The 6,000-nt window shown below is 35.0% G+C and overlaps 1 long non-coding RNA gene across 2 annotated transcripts in view; it reads right to left on the minus strand.

Annotated features, from left to right (window-relative positions):
- LOC136038024 (uncharacterized) overlaps positions 1-5,691 on the minus strand; it is a 32,179-nt gene extending 26,488 nt beyond the window's left edge. The window contains exons 1-2 of one of the 2 annotated variants that reach the window (XR_010620108.1): positions 4,238-5,691; positions 3,699-3,832 (exon numbers count right to left, since the gene is read on the minus strand). This is a non-coding gene — a long non-coding RNA (uncharacterized LOC136038024). Of the gene's footprint in view, positions 1-3,689; positions 3,833-4,237 lie in introns of both variants that reach the window. The other variant, XR_010620109.1, reaches the window with a different exon arrangement.
- Between the last annotated feature and the right edge of the window lie 309 nt (positions 5,692-6,000).

Below are 6,000 nucleotides of genomic sequence, written 5' to 3' on the forward strand. Positions count from 1 at the left end.
CTAAATATGAAGTTTCATGAAGATCCGATCACTCCTTCGCAAGTTAAAAATACGTCATTTTTTCTTATTTTTCAGAATCAACCCCCCCCCCCCCCCCAATAGATCGGATCCGTTCCAATTATGTAAATCAAGTATGTAAGACTTCTGCTTATTTTTCCCACCAAGTTTCATCCCGATCCCTCCAATCTAAGCGTTTTCCATGATTTTAGGTTCCCCCACCCCAAACTTCCCCAACGTCACCAGATCCAGTCAGGATTTAAAATAAGAGCTTTGAGAAAAGATATCCTTCTAAATATCAAATTTCATTGAGATCCGATAACCCGTTCGTAAGTTAAAAATACCTCATTTTTTCGAATTTTTCAGAATTAACCCCTCCCCCAACTACCCCAAAGAGAGCAGATCCGTTCCGGTTATGTCAATCATGTATCTAGGACTCGTGATTATTTTTTCCACCAAGTTTCATCCCGATCCCTCCACTCTTAAGTGTTTTTTAAGTTTTAGGTTTCCCCCTCCCAACTCCCCCCCCCCAATGTCACCAGATCTGGTCGAGTTTAAAATAAGAGCTCTGAGTCACGATATCCTTCTAAATATCAAATTTCATTGAGATCTCATCACCTGTTTGTAAGTTAAAAATACCTCATTTTTTCTAATTTTTCGGAAATAACCCCCCTCCCCTAACTATCCCAAAGAGAGCGGATCCGTTCCGTATATGTCAATGATGTATCTAGCACTTGTGTTTATTCTTACCACCAAGTTTCATCCCGATCCCTCCACTCTAAGTGTTTTCCAAGTTTTCAGTTTCCCCCTCCCAACTTCCCCCCCCCAATGTCACCAGATCCGGTCGGGATTTAAAATAAGAGCTCTAAGACACAATATCCTTCTAAACATCAAATTTCATTGAAATCCGATCACCTGTTCGTAAGTAAAAATACCTCATTTTTTTCTAGTTTTTCAGAATTACCCCCCCCCCCCCAACAACCCCAAAGAGAGCGGATCCGTTCCGATTATGTCAATCATGTATCTGGGACTTGTGCTTATTTTTCCCATCATGTTTCATCCCGTGTTTTCCAAGATTTTAGGTTTCCCCCCTCTAACTCCCCCCAATGTCATCAGATCCGGTTGGGATTTGAAATAAGAGCTCTGAGACACAATATCATTCCAAACATCAAATTTCATTAAGATCCCATCACCCATTCGTAAGCTAAAAATAATTCATTTTTTCTATTTTTTTCCAAATTAACCGGCCCCCCACTCCCCCCCCCAGATGGTCAAATTGGGAAAACAACTATTTCTAATTTAAGCTGGTCCCGTCCCTGATACGTCTGCCAAATTTCATCGTCCTAGCTTACCTGGAAGTGCCTAAAGTAGCAAAGCCGGGACCGACAGACAGACCGACAGACGGACAGACAGACCGACAGAATTGGCGATTGCTATATGTCACTTGGTTAATACCAAGTGCCATAAAAACCCAAGACCAATAGTCTGAGTAAGAGGCAAAGCTGGCAAAAGCCATTTACTTTTGAAGCATCAGGGTAATAAAAATTTTTTAAGGATTTTCAAGAAAAAACTCGTACCTTACCCTGAACATAAGGCGGTACTCATCATCTATGGTTTCAACAAACTCAAACTCTTATTATCCATGGTCAACCCCCTCGAAGGAGAAATAGAAGCTATAATCCTCCACTTTTCTTAATGAAAAATGCCATGTTCTTAATTATATTTAAAGTTTACTTTTTACCTGGCTTTGAAATAACATTTTACAAGGTAATAACCATTAAAAAGTTTATACCATTTTTTTCTTGCTTATATAAAAGGAGTAATTCTCAAAACAAGCTATATCATTTTACTGCGACATTTTACGTGAAGTCTCTAGGAATAAGAAAGAAAATTATAATTTATGAAAATATGTCAATTCTGTACATAGCTGTACCTTCAGGCACAAGGATATTTCTCATGAGTGGCTTACCGAAAGAATTGGGGGGTAGGGGGCTATTGAACAATTTAGGAACTGTTTGACTATAGCTTTTGCAGAAAGAAAACAGACCCTATATTGTGAAATATAATGTGAAAAAAGCAATAAAGAATCTACAGTAGACAGTTTTGAGAATTTAATGCGACCGTTCAAACTTGAAGTTTGCAAAATTCTTATTAAAAAAACAAAAAAAGTGAACATTAACAAAAAACTATATGCATTTACTGCTTTAAGAAAATGGTAAAACTAACGCGGTGAGAAAAACAGTAGTATATGCAACAAATTTTAGAGATTATACATCGAATTTGGAAAGAATATAACACAATGATGAAGAGTGATCGAGGTTTTAAAAAAAAATTATAGTACGTATGGAATTTTTACTTTCCTTTTAAACGAATGACATCTATTTATTTGAAAAGATAAATAGGGGTAAATGCTGTTGAAATGTATATAATATAAATGAAACCAGAGAAAAGGAAGATGTTGACAGAATAGCATTGGGTTTAGCAAAACCTGATTTTAATTATTATGTTTTGAGTTGAAGCAACAAAATGATAGCATAATGGGCTCAGCCATCATATTCACTCGTTAGCTTTATCATTTAATTTATATCATTTTATTTATATTTACAAGCGTAGTTTGATTTTGAATATGTTGTAAAGAAACACATATCAGCGATAGCTGTCAAGTTTTTGCTATTAAACCTGTCTACTACTACTGCTACTACTTATCCAAACAATACTAACATAAAGTTGTGATGGCACGTAGGGATTGGAAATACAACAAATTTGTCATTTATAAGAATCTGATATTGCCATCTATATTCTTTATAAAAAAACAAACGTATATCTGAAACATAGGTAGCGTTGACTATGAAATGCCAGTAAAATTATATTATCAATTGTCATATTTTATACTTATGAATTTAATACGAAATATTCATTTTTGCCTCAAAAATTTGGCATATCCGATTCGTTGTACCCACAATATTTATATAGACCTGACAAAAAAAAATTGAAGTCTATTCTGGCAAAAAAAAAAAATTACGAAATCATCAGTAAATACTGGTTGGAAATTTTCAATTTCAATTTATATGTCCTAAACACGGAATATAATACACATATTCCAATATATTAAAACGAATGCATCAATTAAGGGTAAGAAAAAATGATACAATGGTAAATTTTATAAAAAGAATTTTTGTAAAGTCCTCTTGCATAATAAATGCCTCAATTACCCTTCTCCAATGATTTTGTCATATTTAACCCTAGAAGTATCTCATTTAATCAATGCAATCACACCCCTATGTTTCTATATTAAACTGATTATATTCTTTTTGTATAATAAATAATACAGAAAATAATTTTAAAATGGAGATAAAAATACAAGTAAATGGGATTAGCTTATTAGCAATGAGGTTGAGATTAGCTGATTATGTGATTAGCAGAAACATCCTGAATATCATAAAAAAGACGAGGGGGGGATTTGCACATTAATTGATTTGTATATTGGAAAAGACCATGAAAACGGATCGACAGGGATGTTCACCTTGTTCTATTCAGGTATCAAAATACTATATAATGAACTACCACAACCGGTTTCCCTTCCTTTAATGATGTACTGTTGGTTTGCAGACTATTATTTGTTATTCAGATGGCCAATAATTAAATTTTAATCTAGTTGGAGTTAATGTGCATTTTATATAAGGCTTAAATACCTTACTCACCCCCGATCTTCTGTCAACAAAAGTACTAAGAGCCTTGCAAAAGCATGCGCAGTCAAAATGTAGAATTACTGCCAGCATGCAATCTTCTTTAAGGGGATTGCAATAGAACTCGGCGACTCGATGACATTACGTCCCTGTAAAATAATAATAATAAATGTTTAGTATCTGTCCCATACAAGAGGTAAAGTTTTAGATCAGCTCAGTTCACTCGGGTTTATAAAAAAAAATTATAGTAGTTATAACATACATATTCTCTCATCTCTATGCAACAAATGCATGCTGAGTCCCTTATTGCTTCAAAACCAAATACACAGTATGGCTCTGCCTCCACTTCTCGATACAACTATGGCCCCTACCAACAAAAACATCCTTACAAGTTCCCGCCTTTTCATCCAGGAGCAAACCACTCCAATCCTCACACAAAAAAACTCAATTATGGCTAAAATCACATAAATATTTAAATTCTTTATTCAATTAAAACTAGTTCAAAACAAGATAATTTTTTATTCTCTTTTTGAAAGAAGCAAGGCAGCTCCTACCTCTCAGTTCAAGCGGTAGGGTATTGTAAGCCTTAGCGCAGACGATGTCAGGCGAAAAATCCAGCTTCATTGTTGGCTTATGTCGATTATGGATCTGTGTAGATAGTCTTGTAAGTGGAAGATTTTGTTTGGCTACCAAACGGAGAGATTCCTAAAAGGCGGTGGAATCAAGCCGGAAAGGAATCTTAAAGGAAAAAATAGCATGTATTTCAAACATAGGTAGAGTTGACAGTAAAATAAGTGTCGGTAAAATCATAATATCAATTTTTATATTTTATAGTTCAGAATTTACAACAAATATTGTATTTCGTTGCAAAAATTTGGTATATTTGATTAGTTGCATCCAAAATACTTGGAAAAAATTTTATTGTCTATTTTGGCAAAAAAAAACATCAGTAAATACTAGTATAAAATTTTCAATTTCAATTTAAATGTACTTAACATCAAATATAGGATACAAGTTCACAATATTTAATAATGTATGCATTAATTAAGGGTGAGAAAAAATGATTCAAAGCTAAAGCTAAATTAGATCTACGTTGCATGGGCAACGTGAGGTGTTGCGGCAACCTTTGCTCGGCTTCGCCGAGTAAAGTGTTGCGAGAGCAACACTTTGGTTTTGTTTTCTCGCTGCGACTAAACGCTGAAGTTGTTAATCTGTAAGGATGCTAAAATACATACTAGGTACACCAACTCGCAAAAGTTGCAAACTCCTCATTGCTAAAGATGATTGTAGCCTTACAGTCGATTATTACTTACAAGTCCCCTACATGTCTTACCACTGGAACCAAATTGGTCTTACCATCAAATAAAACGGAAACAAAAAATAGGTACACCAACTAGTAAGAGTTGCGAACCCCTCATTGCCGAGGATGATTATGAGCTAACAGCCGACTGTTGCTTACAACTCCCCTATATGTCTCACAATTGGTATCGGCCTATTTTTGGTTTCAGTGTGTACCTTACTACTGAAGTTGTCAACCCCTTTAAACTTTCAAACTGGTATATCTCATGAAGGAATTTTTGTACAAAAAAATGGATGACATATACTTTGATCAGCTCATCAAAAGCTATCGACTGCCGTCGAAAAAAAAAATCTATCTGTCTTAGTTCAAAAGTTGACTTTTTTGCCGTAGGCCAAATTTCTAACGTCATCACTTAGAAAGGAGCAAAGGATAAACTCTAATTTCTTTAGCAATGAGAGAACTTTTAAAGTTTAAGAGGCACATCTGATACCATTTCTCTACCGCAATCCCAAGTGCGAAAAACCGAATGATAAACTCAGCTGCAACCACGAACAGAAATGGGTAGAAACAATAGATGGCAGCACTTTCGGACCCGTGGGAAAATGCCGCTTTTTTGCTTCTCTAAATTTTTCTATTTATCACTCAAAGAAGATATATTGGCTGTGGGGCAGGGTAACTGTCGCATATATTTAACACTTATAGATTTTAGTCCATTTTCAATTTGAAACTTTCTGTTGCTTTCAGTGCCCTTGTCAGAAATGTAGAAAAAACAATTTCAATACCTGTTCAGTATTTCAAGAGTCAAAGGTGATCAGAAAACAAAAGTTCCCCTCCACCCTCTATTTATATATACATATTTTCTCTCTTGTTCTCGTACTGTGCTGAAGACGGCCCTTGGACATAGGGCTGAAATATTCACAGAACTGATTTCCACTGTCTTGGAAAAAACTTTCCCTATTGTTTCTACTTTGTATTTGTTTGTTATTTTATTCATTTTCATTTGCAGAGGGAAGGGCA

The sequence above is a fragment of the Artemia franciscana genome, chromosome 17, assembly GCF_032884065.1.
Source record: "Artemia franciscana chromosome 17, ASM3288406v1, whole genome shotgun sequence".
In the NCBI taxonomy this organism is placed as follows: Eukaryota; Metazoa; Arthropoda; class Branchiopoda; order Anostraca; family Artemiidae; genus Artemia; species Artemia franciscana.